At 52.3% G+C, this 23,322-nt stretch overlaps 30 non-coding genes and 6 pseudogenes across 30 annotated transcripts; all 36 read right to left on the bottom strand.

Annotated features, from left to right (window-relative positions):
• Positions 1-11, bottom strand: part of LOC138218770 (5S ribosomal RNA) — a 118-nt pseudogene extending 107 nt beyond the window's left edge.
• A 538-nt stretch (positions 12-549) lies between these two features.
• Positions 550-668, bottom strand: LOC138217607 (5S ribosomal RNA). The gene has a single exon (XR_011181319.1). It is a non-coding gene; the product is annotated as a 5S ribosomal RNA (ribosomal RNA).
• A 537-nt stretch (positions 669-1,205) lies between these two features.
• LOC138245423 (5S ribosomal RNA) lies at positions 1,206-1,324 on the bottom strand. The gene has a single exon (XR_011194033.1). It is a non-coding gene; the product is annotated as a 5S ribosomal RNA (ribosomal RNA).
• A 538-nt stretch (positions 1,325-1,862) lies between these two features.
• On the bottom strand, positions 1,863-1,981 carry LOC138216198 (5S ribosomal RNA). The gene has a single exon (XR_011179910.1). It is a non-coding gene; the product is annotated as a 5S ribosomal RNA (ribosomal RNA).
• Positions 1,982-2,518: 537 nt separating this feature from the next.
• LOC138216127 (5S ribosomal RNA) lies at positions 2,519-2,637 on the bottom strand. Its single transcript, XR_011179839.1, has one exon. It is a non-coding gene; the product is annotated as a 5S ribosomal RNA (ribosomal RNA).
• Positions 2,638-3,174: 537 nt separating this feature from the next.
• Positions 3,175-3,293, bottom strand: LOC138245031 (5S ribosomal RNA). The gene has a single exon (XR_011193647.1). It is a non-coding gene; the product is annotated as a 5S ribosomal RNA (ribosomal RNA).
• Positions 3,294-3,832: 539 nt separating this feature from the next.
• LOC138217085 (5S ribosomal RNA) lies at positions 3,833-3,951 on the bottom strand. Its single transcript, XR_011180798.1, has one exon. It is a non-coding gene; the product is annotated as a 5S ribosomal RNA (ribosomal RNA).
• A 538-nt stretch (positions 3,952-4,489) lies between these two features.
• On the bottom strand, positions 4,490-4,608 carry LOC138245230 (5S ribosomal RNA). The gene has a single exon (XR_011193842.1). It is a non-coding gene; the product is annotated as a 5S ribosomal RNA (ribosomal RNA).
• Positions 4,609-5,145: 537 nt separating this feature from the next.
• Positions 5,146-5,264, bottom strand: LOC138243509 (5S ribosomal RNA). Its single transcript, XR_011192166.1, has one exon. It is a non-coding gene; the product is annotated as a 5S ribosomal RNA (ribosomal RNA).
• Positions 5,265-5,801: 537 nt separating this feature from the next.
• LOC138217059 (5S ribosomal RNA) lies at positions 5,802-5,920 on the bottom strand. The gene has a single exon (XR_011180772.1). It is a non-coding gene; the product is annotated as a 5S ribosomal RNA (ribosomal RNA).
• A 533-nt stretch (positions 5,921-6,453) lies between these two features.
• LOC138244250 (5S ribosomal RNA) lies at positions 6,454-6,572 on the bottom strand. The gene has a single exon (XR_011192863.1). It is a non-coding gene; the product is annotated as a 5S ribosomal RNA (ribosomal RNA).
• A 537-nt stretch (positions 6,573-7,109) lies between these two features.
• LOC138216577 (5S ribosomal RNA) lies at positions 7,110-7,228 on the bottom strand. Its single transcript, XR_011180289.1, has one exon. It is a non-coding gene; the product is annotated as a 5S ribosomal RNA (ribosomal RNA).
• A 537-nt stretch (positions 7,229-7,765) lies between these two features.
• LOC138245231 (5S ribosomal RNA) lies at positions 7,766-7,884 on the bottom strand. The gene has a single exon (XR_011193843.1). It is a non-coding gene; the product is annotated as a 5S ribosomal RNA (ribosomal RNA).
• A 537-nt stretch (positions 7,885-8,421) lies between these two features.
• LOC138216818 (5S ribosomal RNA) lies at positions 8,422-8,540 on the bottom strand. Its single transcript, XR_011180530.1, has one exon. It is a non-coding gene; the product is annotated as a 5S ribosomal RNA (ribosomal RNA).
• A 536-nt stretch (positions 8,541-9,076) lies between these two features.
• LOC138245232 (5S ribosomal RNA) lies at positions 9,077-9,195 on the bottom strand. The gene has a single exon (XR_011193844.1). It is a non-coding gene; the product is annotated as a 5S ribosomal RNA (ribosomal RNA).
• Positions 9,196-9,732: 537 nt separating this feature from the next.
• LOC138217266 (5S ribosomal RNA) lies at positions 9,733-9,851 on the bottom strand. Its single transcript, XR_011180978.1, has one exon. It is a non-coding gene; the product is annotated as a 5S ribosomal RNA (ribosomal RNA).
• A 536-nt stretch (positions 9,852-10,387) lies between these two features.
• LOC138244251 (5S ribosomal RNA) lies at positions 10,388-10,506 on the bottom strand. Its single transcript, XR_011192864.1, has one exon. It is a non-coding gene; the product is annotated as a 5S ribosomal RNA (ribosomal RNA).
• A 536-nt stretch (positions 10,507-11,042) lies between these two features.
• On the bottom strand, positions 11,043-11,161 carry LOC138216118 (5S ribosomal RNA). Its single transcript, XR_011179830.1, has one exon. It is a non-coding gene; the product is annotated as a 5S ribosomal RNA (ribosomal RNA).
• Positions 11,162-11,698: 537 nt separating this feature from the next.
• On the bottom strand, positions 11,699-11,816 carry LOC138218096 (5S ribosomal RNA; annotated as a pseudogene).
• Positions 11,817-12,353: 537 nt separating this feature from the next.
• On the bottom strand, positions 12,354-12,472 carry LOC138216591 (5S ribosomal RNA). The gene has a single exon (XR_011180303.1). It is a non-coding gene; the product is annotated as a 5S ribosomal RNA (ribosomal RNA).
• Positions 12,473-13,008: 536 nt separating this feature from the next.
• Positions 13,009-13,127, bottom strand: LOC138217871 (5S ribosomal RNA; annotated as a pseudogene).
• Positions 13,128-13,664: 537 nt separating this feature from the next.
• LOC138216759 (5S ribosomal RNA) lies at positions 13,665-13,783 on the bottom strand. Its single transcript, XR_011180471.1, has one exon. It is a non-coding gene; the product is annotated as a 5S ribosomal RNA (ribosomal RNA).
• Positions 13,784-14,320: 537 nt separating this feature from the next.
• Positions 14,321-14,439, bottom strand: LOC138216528 (5S ribosomal RNA). Its single transcript, XR_011180240.1, has one exon. It is a non-coding gene; the product is annotated as a 5S ribosomal RNA (ribosomal RNA).
• Positions 14,440-14,976: 537 nt separating this feature from the next.
• Positions 14,977-15,095, bottom strand: LOC138244253 (5S ribosomal RNA). Its single transcript, XR_011192866.1, has one exon. It is a non-coding gene; the product is annotated as a 5S ribosomal RNA (ribosomal RNA).
• A 537-nt stretch (positions 15,096-15,632) lies between these two features.
• LOC138216223 (5S ribosomal RNA) lies at positions 15,633-15,751 on the bottom strand. The gene has a single exon (XR_011179935.1). It is a non-coding gene; the product is annotated as a 5S ribosomal RNA (ribosomal RNA).
• Positions 15,752-16,289: 538 nt separating this feature from the next.
• Positions 16,290-16,408, bottom strand: LOC138218209 (5S ribosomal RNA; annotated as a pseudogene).
• A 536-nt stretch (positions 16,409-16,944) lies between these two features.
• LOC138245490 (5S ribosomal RNA) lies at positions 16,945-17,063 on the bottom strand. Its single transcript, XR_011194100.1, has one exon. It is a non-coding gene; the product is annotated as a 5S ribosomal RNA (ribosomal RNA).
• A 536-nt stretch (positions 17,064-17,599) lies between these two features.
• Positions 17,600-17,718, bottom strand: LOC138217872 (5S ribosomal RNA; annotated as a pseudogene).
• A 537-nt stretch (positions 17,719-18,255) lies between these two features.
• Positions 18,256-18,374, bottom strand: LOC138216760 (5S ribosomal RNA). Its single transcript, XR_011180472.1, has one exon. It is a non-coding gene; the product is annotated as a 5S ribosomal RNA (ribosomal RNA).
• A 537-nt stretch (positions 18,375-18,911) lies between these two features.
• Positions 18,912-19,030, bottom strand: LOC138216530 (5S ribosomal RNA). The gene has a single exon (XR_011180242.1). It is a non-coding gene; the product is annotated as a 5S ribosomal RNA (ribosomal RNA).
• A 537-nt stretch (positions 19,031-19,567) lies between these two features.
• Positions 19,568-19,686, bottom strand: LOC138244254 (5S ribosomal RNA). The gene has a single exon (XR_011192867.1). It is a non-coding gene; the product is annotated as a 5S ribosomal RNA (ribosomal RNA).
• Positions 19,687-20,223: 537 nt separating this feature from the next.
• LOC138216224 (5S ribosomal RNA) lies at positions 20,224-20,342 on the bottom strand. The gene has a single exon (XR_011179936.1). It is a non-coding gene; the product is annotated as a 5S ribosomal RNA (ribosomal RNA).
• Positions 20,343-20,880: 538 nt separating this feature from the next.
• Positions 20,881-20,999, bottom strand: LOC138218210 (5S ribosomal RNA; annotated as a pseudogene).
• Positions 21,000-21,535: 536 nt separating this feature from the next.
• LOC138216830 (5S ribosomal RNA) lies at positions 21,536-21,654 on the bottom strand. Its single transcript, XR_011180542.1, has one exon. It is a non-coding gene; the product is annotated as a 5S ribosomal RNA (ribosomal RNA).
• Positions 21,655-22,191: 537 nt separating this feature from the next.
• LOC138244255 (5S ribosomal RNA) lies at positions 22,192-22,310 on the bottom strand. Its single transcript, XR_011192868.1, has one exon. It is a non-coding gene; the product is annotated as a 5S ribosomal RNA (ribosomal RNA).
• Positions 22,311-22,847: 537 nt separating this feature from the next.
• Positions 22,848-22,966, bottom strand: LOC138217285 (5S ribosomal RNA). Its single transcript, XR_011180997.1, has one exon. It is a non-coding gene; the product is annotated as a 5S ribosomal RNA (ribosomal RNA).
• Positions 22,967-23,322: the final 356 nt, after the last annotated feature.

The following is a 23,322-nucleotide window of genomic DNA, read 5'->3' on the forward strand; positions in this document are numbered from 1 at the left end:
TGGCCGCAAGTAAGAGCAAGACTCGCTGGCACCCTTCTTATTGAGAGGACAGCTCCGTCACCTCTTTTACGACGCTGCTCTTTTTCCCTTGCGTTTTTCTCTTCTTCCCACGTTCTCTCTCTTCACTGCCTTCGTCCCCGCTCTATTTCACTTCAGCCTTTCACTCTTGCTTCCTTCCAATGAGGACGGAGCTGCGGGAGAAAGGGCGCTATAGAGGATCGCTGTGGAGAGCTGCTGCTGTGCTTTGACATCTGAGCTCTGTGGAAAACGATCTCAATACAATTCTGAAAAACGCGACTCTCCGAACGCCAGCCGAACAAGTCTCCACAGCCGAAGCGCTGTGTCTCTTTTCAGCTGGCGATAAACCTTTCCTCGATCCTTTGCGGACTTGTAAAACTGTTCCTGATCAGAATTAAAAAACGCTCACGCTAATACACAAGCACCCGTCTCTCGCCAAAGCTGACAAATAAACAGACGGACAAGCCGCACTGCACGTGTGAACAGGGGAATGAGCGAGCGAGCGGGGATAGGGCGCCTCCTGCGCTTAAAAGCTTACAGCACCTGGTATTCCCAGGCGGTCTCCCATCCAAGAACTAACCAGGCCCATCCCTGTTTAGCTTCCGAGATCAGACGAGATCAGGCGTGCTCAAGGGGGTGTGGCCATAAGCGAGAGCAAGGCTCGCTGGCACCCTTCTTATTGAGAGGACAGCTCCGTCACCTCTTTTACGACGCTGCTTTTTTTCCCTTGCGTTTTTCTCTTCTTCCCACGTTCTCTCTCTTCACTGCCTTCGTCCCCGCTCTATTTCACTTCAGCCTTTCACTCTTGCTTCCTTCCAATGAGGACGGAGCTGCGGGAGAAAGGGCGCTATAGAGGATCGCTGTGGAGAGCTGCTGCTGTGCTTTGACATCTGAGCTCTGTGGAAAACGATCTCAATACAATTCTGAAAAACGCGACTCTCCGAACGCCAGCCGAACAAGTCTCCACAGCCGAAGCGCTGTGTCTCTTTTCAGCTGGCGATAAACCTTTCCTCGATCCTTTGCGGACTTGTAAAACTGTTCCTGATCAGAATAAAAAACGCTCACGCTAATACACAAGCACCCGTGTCTCGCCAAAGCTGACAAATAAACAGACGGACAAGCCGCACTGCACGTGTGAACAGGGGAATGAGCGAGCGAGCGGGGATAGGGCGCCTCCTGCGCTTAAAAGCTTACAGCACCTGGTATTCCCAGGCGGTCTCCCATCCAAGTACTAACCAGGCCCATCCCTGTTTAGCTTCCGAGATCAGACGAGATCAGGCGTGCTCAAGGGGGTGTGGCCGCAAGCAAGAGCAAGACTCGCTGGCACCCTTCTTATTGAGAGGACAGCTCCGTCACCTCTTTTACGACGCTGCTCTTTTTCCCTTGCGTTTTTCTCTTCTTCCCAAGTTCTCTCTCTTCACTGCCTTCGTCCCCGCTCTATTTCACTTCAGCCTTTCACTCTTGCTTCCTTCCAATGAGGACGGAGCTGCGGGAGAAAGGGCGCTATAGAGGATCGCTGTGGAGAGCTGCTGCTGTGCTTTGACATCTGAGCTCTGTGGAAAACGATCTCAATACAATTCTGAAAAACGCGACTCTCCGAACGCCAGCCGAACAAGTCTCCACAGCCGAAGCGCTGTGTCTCTTTTCAGCTGGCGATAAACCTTTCCTCGATCCTTTGCGGACTTGTAAAACTGTTCCTGATCAGAATTAAAAAACGCTCACGCTAATACACAAGCACCCGTGTCTCGCCAAAGCTGACAAATAAACAGACGGACAAGCCGCACTGCACGTGTGAACAGGGGAATGAGCGAGCGAGCGGGGATAGGGCGCCTCCTGCGCTTAAAAGCTTACAGCACCTGGTATTCCCAGGCGGTCTCCCATCCAAGTACTAACCAGGCCCATCCCTGTTTAGCTTCCGAGATCAGACGAGATCAGGCGTGCTCAAGGGGGTGTGACCATAAGCGAGAGCAAGGCTCGCTGGCACCCTTCTTATTGAGAGGACAGCTCCGTCACCTCTTTTACGACGCTGCTTTTTTTCCCTTGCGTTTTTCTCTTCTTCCCACGTTCTCTCTCTTCACTGCCTTCGTCCCCGCTCTATTTCACTTCAGCCTTTCACTCTTGCTTCCTTCCAATGAGGACGGAGCTGCGGGAGAAAGGGCGCTATAGAGGATCGCTGTGGAGAGCTGCTGCTGTGCTTTGACATCTGAGCTCTGTGGAAAACGATCTCAATACAATTCTGAAAAACGCGACTCTCCGAACGCCAGCCGAACAAGTCTCCACAGCCGAAGCGCTGTGTCTCTTTTCAGCTGGCGATAAACCTTTCCTCGATCCGTTGCGGACTTGTAAAACTGTTCCTGATCAGAATAAAAAACGCTCACGCTAATACACAAGCACCCGTGTCTCGCCAAAGCTGACAAATAAACAGACGGACAAGCCGCACTGCACGTGTGAACAGGGGAATGAGCGAGCGAGCGGGGATAGGGCGCCTCCTGCGCTTAAAAGCTTACAGCACCTGGTATTCCCAGGCGGTCTCCCATCCAAGTACTAACCAGGCCCATCCCTGTTTAGCTTCCGAAATCAGATGAGATCAGGCGTGCTCAAGGGGGTGTGGCCGTAAGCGAGAGCAAGGCTCGCTGGCACCCTTCTTATTGAGAGGACAGCTCCGTCACCTCTTTTACGACGCTGCTTTTTTTCCCTTGCGTTTTTCTCTTCTTCCCACGTTCTCTCTCTTCACTGCCTTCGTCCCCGCTCTATTTCACTTCAGCCTTTCACTCTTGCTTCCTTCCAATGAGGACGGAGCTGCGGGAGAAAGGGCGCTATAGAGGATCGCTGTGGAGAGCTGCTGCTGTGCTTTGACATCTGAGCTCTGTGGAAAACGATCTCAATACAATTCTGAAAAACGCGACTCTCCGAACGCCAGCCGAACAAGTCTCCACAGCCGAAGCGCTGTGTCTCTTTTCAGCTGGCGATAAACCTTTCCTCGATCATTTGCGGACTTGTTAAACTGTTCCTGATCAGAATAAAAAACGCTCACGCTAATACACAAGCACCCGTGTCTCGCCAAAGCTGACAAATAAACAGACGGACAAGCCGCACTGCACGTGTGAACAGGGGAATGAGCCAGCGAGGGGGGATAGGGCGCCTCCTGCGCTTAAAAGCTTACAGCACCTGGTATTCCCAGGCGGTCTCCCATCCAAGTACTAACCAGGCCCATCCCTGATTAGCTTCCGAGATCAGACGAGATCAGGCGTGCTCAAGGGGGTGTGGCCGTAAGCGAGAGCAAGGCTTGCTGGCACCCTTCTTATTGAGAGGACAGCTCCGTCACCTCTTTTACGACGCTGCTCTTTTTCCCTTGCGTTTTTCTCTTCTTCCCACGTTCTCTCTCTTCACTGCCTTCGTCCCCGCTCTATTTCACTTCAGCCTTTCACTCTTGCTTCCTTCCAATGAGGACGGAGCTGCGGGAGAAAGGGCGCTATAGAGGATCGCTGTGGAGAGCTGCTGCTGTGCTTTGACATCTGAGCTCTGTGGAAAACGATCTCAATACAATTCTGAAAAACGCGACTCTCCGAACGCCAGCCGAACAAGTCTCCACAGCCGAAGCGCTGTGTCTCTTTTCAGCTGGCGATAAACCTTTCCTCGATCCTTTGCGGACTTGTAAAACTGTTCCTGATCAGAATAAAAAACGCTCACGCTAATACACAAGCACCCGTGTCTCGCCAAAGCTGACAAATAAAGAGACGGACAAGCCGCACTGCACGTGTGAACAGGGGAATGAGAGCGAGCGAGCGGGGATAGGGCGCCTCCTGCGCTTAAAAGCTTACAGCACCTGGTATTCCCAGGCGGTCTCCCATCCAAGTACTAACCAGGCCCATCCCTGTTTAGCTTCCGAGATCAGACGAGATCAGGCGTGCTCAAGGGGGTGTGGCCGCAAGTAAGAGCAAGACTCGCTGGCACCCTTCTTATTGAGAGGACAGCTCCGTCACCTCTTTTACGACGCTGCTCTTTTTCCCTTGCGTTTTTCTCTTCTTCCCACGTTCTCTCTCTTCACTGCCTTCGTCCCCGCTCTATTTCACTTCAGCCTTTCACTCTTGCTTCCTTCCAATGAGGACGGAGCTGCGGGAGAAAGGGCGCTATAGAGGATCGCTGTGGAGAGCTGCTGCTGTGCTTTGACATCTGAGCTCTGTGGAAAACGATCTCAATACAATTCTGAAAAACGCGACTCTCCGAACGCCAGCCGAACAAGTCTCCACAGCCGAAGCGCTGTGTCTCTTTTCAGCTGCCGATAAACCTTTCCTCGATCCTTTGCGGACTTGTAAAACTGTTCCTGATCAGAATTAAAAAACGCTCACGCTAATACACAAGCACCCGTGTCTCGCCAAAGCTGACAAATAAACAGACGGACAAGCCGCAATGCACGTGTGAACAGGGGAATGAGCGAGCGAGCGGGGATAGGGCGCCTCCTGCGCTTAAAAGCTTACAGCACCTGGTATTCCCAGGCGGTCTCCCATCCAAGTACTAACCAGGCCCATCCCTGTTTAGCTTCCGAGATCAGACGAGATCAGGCGTGCTCAAGGGGGTGTGGCCATAAGCGAGAGCAAGGTTCGCTGGCACCCTTCTTATTGAGAGGACAGCTCCGTCACCTCTTTTACGACGCTGCTTTTTTTCCCTTGCGTTTTTCTCTTCTTCCCACGTTCTCTCTCTTCACTGCCTTCGTCCCCGCTCTATTTCACTTCAGCCTTTCACTCTTGCTTCCTTCCAATGAGGACGGAGCTGCGGGAGAAAGGGCGCTATAGAGGATCGCTGTGGAGAGCTGCTGCTGTGCTTTGACATCTGAGCTCTGTGGAAAACGATCTCAATACAATTCTGAAAAACGCGACTCTCCGAACGCCAGCCGAACAAGTCTCCACAGCCGAAGCGCTGTGTCTCTTTTCAGCTGGCGATAAACCTTTCCTCGATCCTTTGCGGACTTGTAAAACTGTTCCTGATCAGAATAAAAAACGCTCACGCTAATACACAAGCACCCGTGTCTCGCCAAAGCTGACAAATAAACAGACGGACAAGCCGCACTGCACGTGTGAACAGGGGAATGAGCGAGCGAGCGGGGATAGGGCGCCTCCTGCGCTTAAAAGCTTACAGCACCTGGTATTCCCAGGCGGTCTCCCATCCAAGTACTAACCAGGCCCATCCCTGTTTAGCTTCCGAGATCAGACGAGATCGGGCGTGCTCAAGGGGGTGTGGCCGTAAGCGAGAGCAAGGCTCGCTGGCACCCTTCTTATTGAGAGGACAGCTCCGTCACCTCTTTTACGACGCTCCTTTTTTTCCCTTGCGTTTTTCTCTTCTTCCCACGTTCTCTCGCTTCACTGCCTTCGTCCCCGCTCTATTTCACTTCAGCCTTTCACTCTTGCTTCCTTCCAATGAGGACGGAGCTGCGGGAGAAAGGGCGCTATAGAGGATCGCTGTGGAGAGCTGCTGCTGTGCTTTGACATCTGAGCTCTGTGGAAAACGATCTCAATACAATTCTGAAAAACGCGACTCTCCGAACGCCAGCCGAACAAGTCTCCACAGCCGAAGCGCTGTGTCTCTTTTCAGCTGGCGATAAACCTTTCCTCGATTCTTTGCGGACTTGTTAAACTGTTCCTGATCAGAATAAAAAACGCTCACGCTAATACACAAGCACCCGTGTCTCGCCAAAGCTGACAAATAAACAGACGGACAAGCCGCACTGCACGTGTGAACAGGGGAATGAGCGAGCGAGCGGGGATAGGGCGCCTCCTGCGCTTAAAAGCTTGCAGCACCTGGTATTCCCAGGCGGTCTCCCATCCAAGTACTAACCAGGCCCATCCCTGTTTAGCTTCTGAGATCAGACGAGATCAGGCGTGCTCAAGGGAGTGTGGCCGTAAGCGAGAGCAAGGTTCGCTGGCACCCTTCTTATTGAGAGGACAGCTCCGTCACCTCTTTTTCGACGCTGCTTTTTTTCCCTTGCGTTTTTCTCTTCTTCCCACGTTCTCTCTCTTCACTGCCTTCGTCCCCGCTCTATTTCACTTCAGCCTTTCACTTTTGCTTCCTTCCAATGAGGACGGAGCTGCGGGAGAAAGGGCGCTATAGAGGATCGCTGTGGAGAGCTGCTGCTGTGCTTTGACATCTGAGCTCTGTGGAAAACGATCTCAATAAAATTCTGAAAAACGCGACTCTCCGAACGCCAGCCGAACAAGTCTCCACAGCCGAAGCGCTGTGTCTCTTTTCAGCTGGCGATAAACCTTTCCTCGATCCTTTGCGGACTTGTAAAACTGTTCCTGATCAGAATAAAAAACGCTCACGCTAATACACAAGCACCCGTGTCTCGCCAAAGCTGACAAACAGACGGACAAGCTGCACTGCACGTGTGAACAGGGGAATGAGCGAGCGAGCAGGGATAGGGCGCCTCCTGCGCTTAAAAGCTTACAGCACCTGGTATTCCCAGGCGGTCTCCCATCCAAGTACTAACCAGGCCCATCCCTGTTTAGCTTCCGAGATCAGACGAGATCAGGCGTGCTCAAGGGGGTGTGGCCGTAAGCGAGCGCAAGGCTCGCTGGCACCCTTCTTATTGAGAGGACAGCTCCGTCACCTCTTTTACGACGCTGCTCTTTTTCCCTTGCGTTTTTCTCTTCTTCCCACGTTCTCTCTCTTCACTGCCTTCGTCCCCGCTCTATTTCACTTCAGCCTTTCACTCTTGCTTCCTTCCAATGAGGACGGAGCTGCGGGAGAAAGGGCGCTATAGAGGATCGCTGTGGAGAGCTGCTGCTGTGCTTTGACATCTGAGCTCTGTGGAAAACGATCTCAATACAATTCTGAAAAACGCGACTCTCCAAACGCTAGCCGAACAAGTCTCCACAGCCGAAGCGCTGTGTCTCTTTTCAGCTGGCGATAAACCTTTCCTCGATCCTTTGCGGACTTGTTAAACTGTTCATGATCAGAATAAAAAACGCTCACGCTAATACACAAGCACCCGTGTCTCGCCAAAGCTGACAAATAAACAGACGGACAAGCTGCACTGCACGTGTGAACAGGGGAATGAGCGAGCGAGCGGGGATAGGGCGCCTCCTGCGCTTAAAAGCTTACAGCACCTGGTATTCCCAGGCGGTCTCCCATCCAAATACTAACCAGGCCCATCCCTGTTTAGCTTCCGAGATCAGACGAGATCAGGCGTGCTCAAGGGGGTGTGGCCGTAAGCGAGAGCCAAGCTCGCTGGCACCCTTCTTATTGAGAGGACAGCTCCGTCACCTCTTTTACGACGCTGCTTTTTTTCTCTTGCGTTTTTCTCTTCTTTCCACGTTCTCTCTCTTCACTGCCTTCGTCCCCGCTCTATTTCACTTCAGCCTTTCACTCTTGCTTCCTTCCAATGAGGACGGAGATGCGGGAGAAAGGGCGCTATAGAGGATCGCTGTGGAGAGCTGCTGCTGTGCTTTGACATCTGAGCTCTGTGGAAAACGATCTCAATACAATTCTGAAAAACGCGACTCTCCGAACGCCAGCCGAACAAGTCTCCACAGCCGAAGCGCTGTGTCTCTTTTCAGCTGGCGATAAACCTTTCCTCGATCCTTTGCGGACTTGTAAAACTGTTCCTGATCAGAATAAAAAACGCTCACGCTAATACACAAGCACCCGTGTCTCGCCAAAGCTGACAAATAAACAGACGGACAAGCCGCACTGCACGTGTGAACAGGGGAATGAGCGAGAGAGCGGGGATAGGGCGCCTCCTGCGCTTAAAAGCTTACAGCACCTGGTATTCCCAGGCGGTCTCCCATCCAAGTACTAACCAGGCCCATCCCTGTTTAGCTTCCGAGATCAGACGAGATCAGGCGTGCTCAAGGGGGTGTGGCCATAAGCGAGAGCAAGGCTCGCTGGCACCCTTCTTATTGAGAGGACAGCTCCGTCACCTCTTTTACGACGCTGCTTTTTTTCCCTTGCGTTTTTCTCTTCTTCCCACGTTCTCTCTCTTCACTGCCTAAGTCCCCGCTCTATATCACTTCAGCCTTTCACTCTTGCTTCCTTCCAATGAGGACGGAGCTGCGGGAGATAGGGCGCTATAGAGGATCGCTGTGGAGAGCTGCTGCTGTGCTTTGACATCTGAGCTCTGTGGAAAACGATCTCAATACAATTCTGAAAAACGCAACTCTCCGAACGCCAGCCGAACAAGTCTCCACAGCCGAAGCGCTGTGTCTCTTTTCAGCTGGCGATAAACCTTTCCTCGATCCTTTGCGGACTTGTTAAACTGTTCCTGATCAGAATAAAAAATGCTCAAGCTAATACACAAGCACCCGTGTCTCGCCAAAGCTGACAAATAAACAGACGGACAAGCCGCACTGCACGTGTGAACAGGGGAATGAGCCAGCGAGCGGGGATAGGGCGCCTCCTGCGCTTAAAACCTTACAGCACCTGGTATTCCCAGGCGGTCTCCCATCCAAGTACTAACCAGGCCCATCCCTGTTTAGCTTCCGAGATCAGACGAGATCAGGCGTGCTCAAGGGGGTGTGGCCGTAAGCGAGAGCAAGGCTCGCTGGCACCCTTCTTATTGAGAGGACAGCTCCGTCACCTCTTTTACGACGCTGCTTTTTTCCCTTGCGTTTTTCTCTTCTTTCCACGTTCTCTCTCTTCACTGCCTTCGTCCCCGCTCTATTTCACTTCAGCCTTTCACTCTTGCTTCCTTCCAATGAGGACGGAGCTGCGGGAGAAAGGGCGCTATAGAGGATCGCTGTGGAGAGCTGCTGCTGTGCTTTGACATCTGAGCTCTGTGGAAAACGATCTCAATACAATTCTGAAAAACGCGACTCTCCGAACGCCAGCCGAACAAGTCTCCACAGCCGAAGCGCTGTGTCTCTTTTCAGCTGGCGATAAACCTTTCCTCGATCCTTTGCGGACTTGTAAAACTGTTCCTGATCAGAATAAAAAACGCTCACGCTAATACACAAGCACCCGTGTCTCGCCAAAGCTGACAAATAAACAGACGGACAAGCCGCACTGCACGTGTGAACAGGGGAATGAGCGAGAGAGCGGGGATAGGGCGCCTCCTGCGCTTAAAAGCTTACAGCACCTGGTATTCCCAGGCGGTCTCCCATCCAAGTACTAACCAGGCCCATCCCTGTTTAGCTTCCGAGATCAGACGAGATCAGGCGTGCTCAAGGGGGTGTGGCCATAAGCGAGAGCAAGGCTCGCTGGCACCCTTCTTATTGAGAGGACAGCTCCGTCACCTCTTTTACGACGCTGCTTTTTTTCCCTTGCGTTTTTCTCTTCTTCCCACGTTCTCTCTCTTCACTGCCTAAGTCCCCGCTCTATATCACTTCAGCCTTTCACTCTTGCTTCCTTCCAATGAGGACGGAGCTGCGGGAGATAGGGCGCTATAGAGGATCGCTGTGGAGAGCTGCTGCTGTGCTTTGACATCTGAGCTCTGTGGAAAACGATCTCAATACAATTCTGAAAAACGCAACTCTCCGAACGCCAGCCGAACAAGTCTCCACAGCCGAAGCGCTGTGTCTCTTTTCAGCTGGCGATAAACCTTTCCTCGATCCTTTGCGGACTTGTTAAACTGTTCCTGATCAGAATAAAAAATGCTCACGCTAATACACAAGCACCCGTGTCTCGCCAAAGCTGACAAATAAACAGACGGACAAGCCGCACTGCACGTGTGAACAGGGGAATGAGCCAGCGAGCGGGGATAGGGCGCCTCCTGCGCTTAAAACCTTACAGCACCTGGTATTCCCAGGCGGTCTCCCATCCAAGTACTAACCAGGCCCATCCCTGTTTAGCTTCCGAGATCAGACGAGATCAGGCGTGCTCAAGGGGGTGTGACCGTAAGCGAGAGCAAGGCTCGCTTGCACCCTTCTTATTGAGAGGACAGCTCCGTCACCTCTTTTACGACGCTGCTTTTTTCCCTTGCGTTTTTCTCTTCTTTCCACGTTCTCTCTCTTCACTGCCTTCGTCCCCGCTCTATTTCACTTCAGCCTTTCACTCTTGCTTCCTTCCAATGAGGACGGAGCTGCGGGAGAAAGGGCGCTATAGAGGATCGCTGTGGAGAGCTGCTGCTGTGCTTTGACATCTGAGCTCTGTGGAAAACGATCTCAATACAATTCTGAAAAACGCGACTCTCCGAACGCCAGCCGAACAAGTCTCCACAGCCGAAGCGCTGTGTCTCTTTTCAGCTGGCGATAAACCTTTCCTCGATCCTTTGCGGACTTGTTAAACTGTTCCTGATCAGAATAAAAAACGCTCACGCTAATACACAAGCACCCGTGTCTCGCCAAAGCTGACAAATAAACAGACGGACAAGCCGCACTGCACGTGTGAACAGGGGAATGAGCGAGCGAGCGGGGATAGGGCGCCTCCTGCGCTTAAAAGCTTACAGCACCTGGTATTCCCAGGCGGTCTCCCATCCAAGTACTAACCAGGCCCATCCCTGTTTAGCTTCCGAGATCAGACGAGATCAGGCGTGCTCAAGGGGGTGTGGCCGTAAGCGAGAGCAAGGCTCGCTGGCACCCTTCTTATTGAGAGGACAGCTCCGTCACCTCTTTTACGACGCTGCTTTTTTCCCTTGCGTTTTTCTCTTCTTCCCACGTTCTCTCTCTTCACTGCCTTCGTCCCCGCTCTGTTTCACTTCAGCCTTTCACTCTTGCTTCCTTCCAATGAGGACGGAGCTGCGGGAGAAAGGGCGCTATAGAGGATCGCTGTGGAGAGCTGCTGCTGTGCTTTGACATCTGAGCTCTGTGGAAAACGATCTCAATACAATTCTGAAAAACGCGACTCTCCGAACGCCAGCCGAACAAGTCTCCACAGCCGAAGCGCTGTGTCTCTTTTCAGCTGGCGATAAACCTTTCCTCGATCCTTTGCGGACTTGTTAAACTGTTCCTGATCAGAATAAAAAACGCTCACGCTAATACACAAGCACCCGTGTCTCGCCAAAGCTGACAAATAAACAGACGGACAAGCCGCACTGCACGTGTGAACAGGGGAATGAGCGAGCGAGCGGGGATAGGGCGCCTCCTGCGCTTAAAAGCTTACAGCACCTGGTATTCCCAGGCGGTCTCCCATCCAAGTACTAACCAGGTCCATCCCTGTTTAGCTTCCGAGATCAGACGAGATCAGGCGTGCTCAAGGGGGTGTGGCCGTAAGCGAGAGCAAGGCTCGCTGGCACCCTTCTTATTGAGAGGACAGCTCCGTCACCTCTTTTATGACGCTGCTCTTTTTCCCTTGCGTTTTTCTCTTCTTCCCACGTTCTCTCTCTTCACTGCCTTCGTCCCCGCTCTATTTCACTTCAGCCTTTCACTCTTGCTTCCTTCCAATGAGGACGGAGCTGCGGGAGAAAGGGCGCTATAGAGGATCGCTGTGGAGAGCTGCTGCTGTGCTTTGACATCTGAGTTCTGTGGAAAACGATCTCAATACAATTCTGAAAAACGCGACTCTCCGAACGCCAGCCGAACAAGTCTCCACAGCCGAAGCGCTGTGTCTCTTTTCAGCTGGCGATAAACCTTTCTTCGATCCTTTGCGGACTTGTAAAACTGTTCCTGATCAGAATAAAAAACGCTCACGCTAATACACAAGCACCCGTGTCTCGCCAAAGCTGACAAATAAACAGACGGACAAGCCGCACTGCACGTGTGAACAGGGGAATGAGCGAGCGAGCGGGGATAGGGCGCCTCCTGCGCTTAAAAGCTTACAGCACCTGGTATTCCCAGGCGGTCTCCCATCCAAGTACTAACCAGGCCCATCCCTGTTTAGCTTCCGAGATCAGAGAGATCAGGTGTGCTCAAGGGGGTGTGGCCATAAGCGAGAGCAAAGCTCGCTGGCACCCTTCTTATTGAGAGGACAGCTCCGTCACCTCTTTTACGACGCTGCTTTTTTTCCCTTGCGTTTTTCTCTTCTTCCCACGTTCTCTCTCTTCACTGCCTTCGTCCCCGCTCTATTTCACTACAGCCTTTCACTCTTGCTTCCTTCCAATGAGGACGGAGCTGCGGGAGAAAGGGCGCTATAGAGGATCGCTGTGGAGAGCTGCTGCTGTGCTTTGACATCTGAGCTCTGTGGAAAACGATCTCAATACAATTCTGAAAAACGCGACTCTCCGAACGCCAGCCGAACAAGTCTCCACAGCCGAAGCGCTGTGTCTCTTTTCAGCTGGCGATAAACCTTTCCTCGATCCTTTGCGGACTTGTAAAACTGTTCCTGATCAGAATAAAAAACGCTGACGCTAATACACAAGCACCCGTGTCTCGCCAAAGCTGACAAATAAACAGACGGACAAGCCGCACTGCACGTGTGAACAGGGGAATGAGCGAGCGAGCGGGGATAGGGCGCCTCCTGCGCTTAAAAGCTTACAGCACCTGGTATTCCCAGGCGGTCTCCCATCCAAGTACTAACCAGGCCCATCCCTGTTTAGCTTCAGAGATCAGACGAGATCAGGCATGCTCAAGGGGGTGTGGCCGTAAGCGAGACCAAGGCTCGCTGGCACCCTTCTTATTGAGAGGACAGCTCCGTCACCTCTTTTATAACGCTGCTTTTTTCCCTTGCGTTTTTCTCTTCTTCCCACGTTCTCTCTCTTCACCGCCTTCGTCCCCGCTCTATTTCACTTCAGCCTTTCACTCTTCCTTCCTTCCAATGAGGACGGAGCTGCGGGAGAAAGGGCGCTATAGAGGATCGCTGTGGAGAGCTGCTGCTGTGCTTTGACATCTGAGCTCTGTGGAAAACGATCTCAATACAATTCTGAAAAACGCGACTCTCCGAACGCCAGCCGAACAAGTCTCCACAGCCGAAGCGCTGTGTCTCTTTTCAGCTGGCGATAAACCTTTCCTCGATCCTTTGCGGACTTGTAAAACTGTTCCTGATCAGAATAAAAAACGCTCACGCTAATACACAAGCACCCGTGTCTCGCCAAAGCTGACAAATAAAGAGACGGATAAGCCGCACTGCACGTGTGAACAGGGGAATGAGCGAGCGAGCGGGGATAGGGCGCCTCCTGCGCTTAAAAGCTTACAGCACCTGGTATTCCCAGGCGGTCTCCCATCCAAGTACTAACCAGGCCCATCCCTGTTTAGATTCTGAGATCAGACAAGATCAGGCGTGCTCAAGGGGGTGTGGCCGTAAGCAAGAGCAAGGCTCGCTGGCACCCTTCTTATTGAGAGGACAGCTCCGTCACCTCTTTTACGACGCTGCTTTTTTTCTCTTGCGTTTTTCTCTTCTTCCCACGTTGTCTCTCTTCACTGCCTTCGTCCCCGCTCTATTTCACTTCAGCCTTTCACTCTTGCTTCCTTCCAATGAGGACGGAGCTGCGGGAGAAAGGGCGCTATAGAGGATCGCTGTGGAGAGCTGCTGCTGTGCTTTGACATCTGAGCTCTGTGGAAAACGATCTCAATACAATTCTGAAAAACGCGACTCTCCGAACGCCAGCCGAACAAGTCTCCACAGCCGAAGCGCTGTGTCTCTTTTCAGCTGGCGATAAACCTTTCCTCGATCCTTTGCGGACTTGTAAAACTGTTCCTGATCAGAATAAAAAACGCTCACGCTAATACACAAGCACCCGTGTCTCGCCAAAGCTGACAAATAAACAGACGGACAAGCCGCACTGCACGTGTGAACAGGGGAATGAGCGAGCGAGCAGGGATAGGGCGCCTCCTGCGCTTAAAAGCTTACAGCACCTGGTATTCCCAGGCGGTCTCCCATCCAAGTACTAACCAGGACCATCCCTGTTTAGCTTCCGAGATCAGACGAGATCAGGCGTGCTCAAGGGGGTGTGGCCGTAAGCAAGAGCAAGGTTCGCTGGCACCCTTCTTATTGAGAGGACAGCTCCGTCACCTCTTTTACGACGCTGCTTTTTTTCCTTTGCGTTTTTCTCTTCTTCCCACGTTCTCTCTCTTCACTGCCTTCGTCCCCGCTCTATTTCACTTCAGCCTTTCACTCTTGCTTCCTTCCAATGAGGACGGAGCTGCGGGAGAAAGGGCGCTATAGAGGATCGCTGTGGAGAGCTGCTGCTGTGCTTTGACATCTGAGCTCTGTGGAAAACGATCTCAATACAATTCTGAAAAACGCGACTCTCCGAACGCCAGCCGAACAAGTCTCCACAGCCGAAGCGCTGTGTCTCTTTTCAGCTGGCGATAAACCTTTCCTCGATCCTTTGCGGACTTGTTAAACTGTTCATGATCAGAATAAAAAACGCTCACGCTAATACACTAGCACCCGTGTCTCGCCAAAGCTGACAAATAAACAGATGGACAAGCCGCACTGCACGTGTGAACAGGGGAATGAGCGAGCGAGCGGGGATAGGGCGCCTCCTGCGCTTAAAAGCTTACAGCACCTGGTATTCACAGGAGGTCTCCCATCCAAGTACTAACCAGGCCCATCCCTGTTTAGCTTCCGAGATCAGACGAGATCAGGCGTGCTCAAGGGGGTGTGGCCATAAGCGAGAGCAAGGCTCGCTGTCACCCTTCTTATTGAGAGGACAGCTCCGTCACCTCTTTTACGACGCTGCTTTTTTTCCCTTGCGTTTTTCTCTTCTTCCCACGTTCTCTCTCTTCACTGCCTTCGTTCCCGCTCCATTTCACTTCAGCCTTTCACTCTTGCTTCCTTCCAATGAGGACGGAGCTGCGGGAGAAAGGGCGCTATAGAGGATCGCTGTGGAGAGCTGCTGCTGTGCTTTGACATCTGAGCTCTGTGGAAAACGATCTCAATACAATTCTGAAAAACGCGACTCTCCGAACGCCAGCCGAACAAGTCTCCACAGCCGAAGCGCTGTGTCTCTTTTCAGCTGGCGATAAACCTTTCCTCGATCCTTTGCGGACTTGTAAAACTGTTCCTGATCAGAATAAAAAACGCTCACGCTAATACACAAGCACCCGTGTCTCGCCAAAGCTGACAAATAAACAGACGGACAAGCCGCACTGCACGTGTGAACAGGGGAATGAGCGAGCGAGCGGGGATAGGGCGCCTCCTGCGCTTAAAAGCTTACAGCACCTGGTATTCCCAGGCGGTCTCCCATCCAAGTACTAACCAGGCCCATCCCTGTTTAGCTTCCGAGATCAGACGAGATCAGGCGTGCTCAAGGGGGTGTGGCCGTAAGCTAGACCAAAGATCGCTGGCACCCTTCTTATTGAGAGGACAGCTCCGTCACCTCTTTTACGACGCTGCTTTTTTTCCCTTGCGTTTTTCTCTTCTTCCCACGTTCTCTCTCTTCACTGCCTTCGTCCCCGCTCTATTTCACTTCAGCCTTTCACTCTTGCTTCCTTCCAATGAGGACGGAGCTGCGGGAGAAAGGGCGCTATAGAGGATCGCTGTGGAGAGCTGCTGCTGTGCTTTGACATCTGAGCTCTGTGGAAAACGATCTCAATACAATTCTGAAAAACGCGACTCTCCGAACGCCAGCCGAACAAGTCTCCACAGCCGAAGCGCTGTGTCTCTTTTCAGCTGGCGATAAACCTTTCCTCGATCCTTTGCGGACTTGTAAAACTGTTCCTGATCAGAATAAAAAACGCTCACGCTAATACACAAGCACCCGTGTCTCGCCAAAGCTGACAAATAAACAGACGGACAAGCCGCACTGCACGTGTGAACAGGGGAATGAGCGAGCGAGCGGGGATAGGGCGCCTCCTGCGCTTAAAAGCTTACAGCACCTGGTATTCCCAGGCGGTCTCCCATCCAAGTACTAACCAGGCCCATCCCTATTTAGCTTCCGAGATCAGACGAGATCAGGCGTGCTCAAGGGGGTGTGGCCGTAAGCGAGAGCAAGGCTCGCTGGCACCCTTCTTATTGAGAGGACAGCTCCGTCACCTCTTTTATGACGCTGCTCTTTTTCCCTTGCGTTTTTCTCTTCTTCCCACGTTCTCTCTCTTCACTGCCTTCGTCCCCGCTCTATTTCACTTCAGCCTTTCACTCTTGCTTCCTTCCAATGAGGACGGAGCTGCGGGAGAAAGGGCGCTATAGAGGATCGCTCTGGAGAGCTGCTGCTGTGCTTTGACATCTGAGCTCTGTGGAAAACGATCTCAATACAATTCTGAAAAACGCGACTCTCCGAACGCCAGCCGAACAAGTCTCCACAGCCGATGCGCTGTGTCTCTTTTCAGCTGGCGATAAACCTTTCCTCGATTCTTTGCGGACTTGTTAAACTGTTCCTGATCAGAACAAAAAAACGCTCACGCTAATACACAAGCACCCGTGTCTCGCCAAAGCTGACAAATAAAGAGACGGACAAGCCGCACTGCACGTGTGAACAGGGGAATGAGCGAGCGAGCGGGGATAGGGCGCCTCCTGCGCTTAAAAGCTTACAGCACCTGGTATTCCCAGGCGGTCTCCCATCCAAGTACTAACCAGGCCCATCCCTGTTTAGATTCTGAGATCAGAAAAGATCAGGCGTGCTCAAGGGGGTGTGGCCGTAAGCAAAAGCAAGGCTCGCTGGCACCCTTCTTATTGAGAGGACAGCTCCGTCACCTCTTTTACGACGCTGCTTTTTTCCCTTGCGTTTTTCTCTTCTTTCCACGTTCTCTCTCTTCACTGCCTTCGTCCCCGCTCTATTTCACTTCAGCCTTTCACTCTTGCTTCCTTCCAATGAGGACGGAGCTGCGGGAGAAAGGGCGCTATAGAGGATCGCTGTGGAGAGCTGCTGCTGTGCTTTGACATCTGAGCTCTGTGGAAAACGATCTCAAAACAATTCTGAAAAACGCGACTCTCCGAACGCCAGCCGAACAAGTCTCCACAGCCGAAGCGCTGTGTCTCTTTTCAGCTGGCGATAAACCTTTCCTCGATCCTTTGCGGACTTGTAAAACTGTTCCTGATCAGAATAAAAAACGCTCACGCTAATACACAAGCACCCGTGTCTCGCCAAAGCTGACAAATAAACAGACGGACAAGCCGCACTGCACGTGTGAACAGGGGAATGAGCGAGCGAGCGGGGATAGGGCGCCTCCTGCGCTTAAAAGCTTACAGCACCTGGTATTCCCAGGCGGTCTCCCATCCAAGTACTAACCAGGCCCATCCCTGTTTAGCTTCCGAGATCAGACGAGATCAGGCATGCTCAAGGGGGTGTGGCCGTAAGCGAGACCAAGGCTCGCTGGCACCCTTCTTATTGAGAGGACAGCTCCGTCACCTCTTTTATAACGCTGCTTTTTTCCCTTGCGTTTTTCTCTTCTTCCCACGTTCTCTCTCTTCACCGCCTTCGTCCCCGCTCTATTTCACTTCAGCCTTTCACTCTTCCTTCCTTCCAATGAGGACGGAGCTGCGGGAGAAAGGGCGCTATAGAGGATCGCTGTGGAGAGCTGCTGCTGTGCTTTGACATCTGAGCTCTGTGGAAAACGATCTCAATACAATTCTGAAAAACGCGACTCTCCGAACGCCAGCCGAACAAGTCTCCACAGCCGAAGCGCTGTGTCTCTTTTCAGCTGGCGATAAACCTTTCCTCGATCCTTTGCGGACTTGTAAAACTGTTCCTGATCAGAATAAAAAACGCTCACGCTAATACACAAGCACCCGTGTCTCGCCAAAGCTGACAAATAAAGAGACGGATAAGCCGCACTGCACGTGTGAACAGGGGAATGAGCGAGCGAGCGGGGATAGGGCGCCTCCTGCGCTTAAAAGCTTACAGCACCTGGTATTCCCAGGCGGTCTCCCATCCAAGTACTAACCAGGCCCATCCCTGTTTAGATTCTGAGATCAGACAAGATCAGGCGTGCTCAAGGGGGTGTGGCCGTAAGCAAGAGCAAGGCTCGCTGGCACCCTTCTTATTGAGAGGACAGCTCCGTCACCTCTTTTACGACGCTGCTTTTTTTCTCTTGCGTTTTTCTCTTCTTCCCACGTTGTCTCTCTTCACTGCCTTCGTCCCCGCTCTATTTCACTTCAGCCTTTCACTCTTGCTTCCTTCCAATGAGGACGGAGCTGCGGGAGAAAGGGCGCTATAGAGGATCGCTGTGGAGAGCTGCTGCTGTGCTTTGACATCTGAGCTCTGTGGAAAACGATCTCAATACAATTCTGAAAAACGCGACTCTCCGAACGCCAGCCGAACAAGTCTCCACAGCCGAAGCGCTGTGTCTCTTTTCAGCTGGCGATAAACCTTTCCTCGATCCTTTGCGGACTTGTAAAACTGTTCCTGATCAGAATAAAAAACGCTCACGCTAATACACAAGCACCCGTGTCTCGCCAAAGCTGACAAATAAACAGACGGACAAGCCGCACTGCACGTGTGAACAGGGGAATGAGCGAGCGAGCAGGGATAGGGCGCCTCCTGCGCTTAAAAGCTTACAGCACCTGGTATTCCCAGGCGGTCTCCCATCCAAGTACTAACCAGGACCATCCCTGTTTAGCTTCCGAGATCAGACGAGATCAGGCGTGCTCAAGGGGGTGTGGCCGTAAGCAAGAGCAAGGTTCGCTGGCACCCTTCTTATTGAGAGGACAGCTCCGTCACCTCTTTTACGACGCTGCTTTTTTTCCTTTGCGTTTTTCTCTTCTTCCCACGTTCTCTCTCTTCACTGCCTTCGTCCCCGCTCTATTTCACTTCAGCCTTTCACTCTTGCTTCCTTCCAATGAGGACGGAGCTGCGGGAGAAAGGGCGCTATAGAGGATCGCTGTGGAGAGCTGCTGCTGTGCTTTGACATCTGAGCTCTGTGGAAAACGATCTCAATACAATTCTGAAAAACGCGACTCTCCGAACGCCAGCCGAACAAGTCTCCACAGCCGAAGCGCTGTGTCTCTTTTCAGCTGGCGATAAACCTTTCCTCGATCCTTTGCGGACTTGTTAAACTGTTCATGATCAGAATAAAAAACGCTCACGCTAATACACTAGCACCCGTGTCTCGCCAAAGCTGACAAATAAACAGATGGACAAGCCGCACTGCACGTGTGAACAGGGGAATGAGCGAGCGAGCGGGGATAGGGCGCCTCCTGCGCTTAAAAGCTTACAGCACCTGGTATTCACAGGAGGTCTCCCATCCAAGTACTAACCAGGCCCATCCCTGTTTAGCTTCCGAGATCAGACGAGATCAGGCGTGCTCAAGGGGGTGTGGCCATAAGCGAGAGCAAGGCTCGCTGGCACCCTTCTTATTGAGAGGACAGCTCCGTCACCTCTTTTACGACGCTGCTTTTTTTCCCTTGCGTTTTTCTCTTCTTCCCACGTACTCTCTCTTCACTGCCTTCGTTCCCGCTCCATTTCACTTCAGCCTTTCACTCTTGCTTCCTTCCAATGAGGACGGAGCTGCGGGAGAAAGGGCGCTATAGAGGATCGCTGTGGAGAGCTGCTGCTGTGCTTTGACATCTGAGCTCTGTGGAAAACGATCTCAATACAATTCTGAAAAACGCGACTCTCCGAACGCCAGCCGAACAAGTCTCCACAGCCGAAGCGCTGTGTCTCTTTTCAGCTGGCGATAAACCTTTCCTCGATCCTTTGCGGACTTGTAAAACTGTTCCTGATCAGAATAAAAAACGCTCACGCTAATACACAAGCACCCGTGTCTCGCCAAAGCTGACAAATAAACAGACGGACAAGCCGCACTGCACGTGTGAACAGGGGAATGAGCGAGCGAGCGGGGATAGGGCGCCTCCTGCGCTTAAAAGCTTACAGCACCTGGTATTCCCAGGCGGTCTCCCATCCAAGTACTAACCAGGCCCATCCCTGTTTAGCTTCCGAGATCAGACGAGATCAGGCGTGCTCAAGGGGGTGTGGCCGTAAGCTAGACCAAAGATCGCTGGCACCCTTCTTATTGAGAGGACAGCTCCGTCACCTCTTTTACGACGCTGCTTTTTTTCCCTTGCGTTTTTCTCTTCTTCCCACGTTCTCTCTCTTCACTGCCTTCGTCCCCGCTCTATTTCACTTCAGCCTTTCACTCTTGCTTCCTTCCAATGAGGACGGAGCTGCGGGAGAAAGGGCGCTATAGAGGATCGCTGTGGAGAGCTGCTGCTGTGCTTTGACATCTGAGCTCTGTGGAAAACGATCTCAATACAATTCTGAAAAACGCGACTCTCCGAACGCCAGCCGAACAAGTCTCCACAGCCGAAGCGCTGTGTCTCTTTTCAGCTGGCGATAAACCTTTCCTCGATCCTTTGCGGACTTGTAAAACTGTTCCTGATCAGAATAAAAAACGCTCACGCTAATACACAAGCACCCGTGTCTCGCCAAAGCTGACAAATAAACAGACGGACAAGCCGCACTGCACGTGTGAACAGGGGAATGAGCGAGCGAGCGGGGATAGGGCGCCTCCTGCGCTTAAAAGCTTACAGCACCTGGTATTCCCAGGCGGTCTCCCATCCAAGTACTAACCAGGCCCATCCCTATTTAGCTTCCGAGATCAGACGAGATCAGGCGTGCTCAAGGGGGTGTGGCCGTAAGCGAGAGCAAGGCTCGCTGGCACCCTTCTTATTGAGAGGACAGCTCCGTCACCTCTTTTATGACGCTGCTCTTTTTCCCTTGCGTTTTTCTCTTCTTCCCACGTTCTCTCTCTTCACTGCCTTCGTCCCCGCTCTATTTCACTTCAGCCTTTCACTCTTGCTTCCTTCCAATGAGGACGGAGCTGCGGGAGAAAGGGCGCTATAGAGGATCGCTCTGGAGAGCTGCTGCTGTGCTTTGACATCTGAGCTCTGTGGAAAACGATCTCAATACAATTCTGAAAAACGCGACTCTCCGAACGCCAGCCGAACAAGTCTCCACAGCCGATGCGCTGTGTCTCTTTTCAGCTGGCGATAAACCTTTCCTCGATTCTTTGCGGACTTGTTAAACTGTTCCTGATCAGAACAAAAAAACGCTCACGCTAATACACAAGCACCCGTGTCTCGCCAAAGCTGACAAATAAAGAGACGGACAAGCCGCACTGCACGTGTGAACAGGGGAATGAGCGAGCGAGCGGGGATAGGGCGCCTCCTGCGCTTAAAAGCTTACAGCACCTGGTATTCCCAGGCGGTCTCCCATCCAAGTACTAACCAGGCCCATCCCTGTTTAGATTCTGAGATCAGAAAAGATCAGGCGTGCTCAAGGGGGTGTGGCCGTAAGCAAAAGCAAGGCTCGCTGGCACCCTTCTTATTGAGAGGACAGCTCCGTCACCTCTTTTACGACGCTGCTTTTTTCCCTTGCGTTTTTCTCTTCTTTCCACGTTCTCTCTCTTCACTGCCTTCGTCCCCGCTCTATTTCACTTCAGCCTTTCACTCTTGCTTCCTTCCAATGAGGACGGAGCTGCGGGAGAAAGGGCGCTATAGAGGATCGCTGTGGAGAGCTGCTGCTGTGCTTTGACATCTGAGCTCTGTGGAAAACGATCTCAAAACAATTCTGAAAAACGCGACTCTCCGAACGCCAGCCGAACAAGTCTCCACAGCCGAAGCGCTGTGTCTCTTTTCAGCTGGCGATAAACCTTTCCTCGATCCTTTGCGGACTTGTAAAACTGTTCCTGATCAGAATAAAAAACGCTCACGCTAATACACAAGCACCCGTGTCTCGCCAAAGCTGACAAATAAACAGACGGACAAGCCGCACTGCACGTGTGAACAGGGGAATGAGCGAGCGAGCGGGGATAGGGCGCCTCCTGCGCTTAAAAGCTTACAGCACCTGGTATTCCCAGGCGGTCTCCCATCCAAGTACTAACCAGGCCCATCCCTGTTTAGCTTCCGAGATCAGATGAGATCAGGCGTGCTCAAGGGGGTGTGGCCGTAAGCGAGAGCAAGGCTCGCTGGCACCCTTCTTATTGAGAGGACAGCTCCGTCACCTCTTTTACGACGCTGCTTTTTTTCCCTTGCGTTTTTCTCTTCTTCCCACGTTCTCTCTCTTCACTGCCTTCGTCCCCGCTCTATTTCACTTCAGCCTTTCACTCTTGCTTCCTTCCAATGAGGACGGAGCTGCGGGAGAAAGGGCGCTATAGAGGATCGCTGTGGAGAGCTGCTGCTGTGCTTTGACATCTGAGCTCTGTGGAAAACGATCTCAATACAATTCTGAAAAACGCGACTCTCCGAACGCCAGCCGAACAAGTCTCCACAGCCGAAGCGCTGTGTCTCTTTTCAGCTGGCGATAAACCTTTCCTCGATCCTTTGCGGACTTGTAAAACTGTTCCTGATCAGAATAAAAAACGCTCACGCTAATACACAAGCACCCGTGTCTCGCCAAAGCTGACAAATAAACAGACGGACAAGCCGCACTGCACGTGTGAACAGGGGAATGAGCGAGCGAGCAGGGATAGGGCGCCTCCTGCGCTTAAAAGCTTACAGCACCTGGTATTCCCAGGCGGTCTCCCATCCAAGTACTAACCAGGCCCATCCCTGTTTAGCTTCCGAGATCAGACGAGATCAGGCGTGCTCAAGGGGGTGTGGCCGTAAGCGAGAGCAAGGCTCGCTGGCACCCTTCTTATTGAGAGGACAGCTCCGTCACCTCTTTTACGACGCTGCTTTTTTTCCCTTGCGTTTTTCTCTTCTTCCCACGTTCTCTCTCTTCACTGCCTTCGTCCCCGCTCTATTTCACTTCAGCCTTTCACTCTTGCTTCCTTCCAATGAGGACGGAGCTGCGGGAGAAAGGGCGCTATAGAGGACCGCTGTGGAGAGCTGCTGCTGTGCTTTGACATCTGAGCTCTGTGGAAAACGATCTCAATACAATTCTGAAAAACGCGACTCTCCGAACGCCAGCCGAACAAGTCTCCACAGCCGAAGCGCTGTGTCTCTTTTCAGCTGGCGATAAACCTTTCCTCGATCCTTTGCGGACTTGTAAAACTGTTCCTGATCAGAATAAAAAACGCTCACGCTAATACACAAGCACCCGTGTCTCGCCAAAGCTGAAAAATAAACAGACGGACAAGCCGCACTGCACGTGTGAACAGGGGAATGAGCCAGCGAGCGGGGATAGGGCGCCTCCTGCGCTTAAAAGCTTACAGCACCTGGTATTCCCAGGCGGTCTCCCATCCAAGTACTAACCAGGCCCATCCCTGTTTAGCTTCCAAGATCAGATGAAATCAGGCGTGCTCAAGGGGGTGTGGCCGTAAGCAAAAGCAAGGCTCGCTGGCACCCTTCTTATTGAGAGGACAGCTCCGTCACCTCTTTTACGACGCTGCTTTTTTCCCTTGCGTTTTTCTCTTCTTTCCACGTTCTCTCTCTTCACTGCCTTCGTCCCCGCTCTATTTCACTTCAGCCTTTCACTCTTGCTTCCTTCCAATGAGGACGGAGCTGCGGGAGAAAGGGCGCTATAGAGGATCGCTGTGGAGAGCTGCTGCTGTGCTTTGACATCTGAGCTCTGTGGAAAACGATCTCAATACAATTCTGAAAAACGCGACTCTCCGAACGCCAGCCGAACAAGTCTCCACAGCCGAAGCGCTGTGTCTCTTTTCAGCTGGCGATAAACCT

Source organism: Lepisosteus oculatus, chromosome 14, assembly GCF_040954835.1.
Source record: "Lepisosteus oculatus isolate fLepOcu1 chromosome 14, fLepOcu1.hap2, whole genome shotgun sequence".
NCBI lineage: Eukaryota > Metazoa > Chordata > Actinopteri > Semionotiformes > Lepisosteidae > Lepisosteus > Lepisosteus oculatus.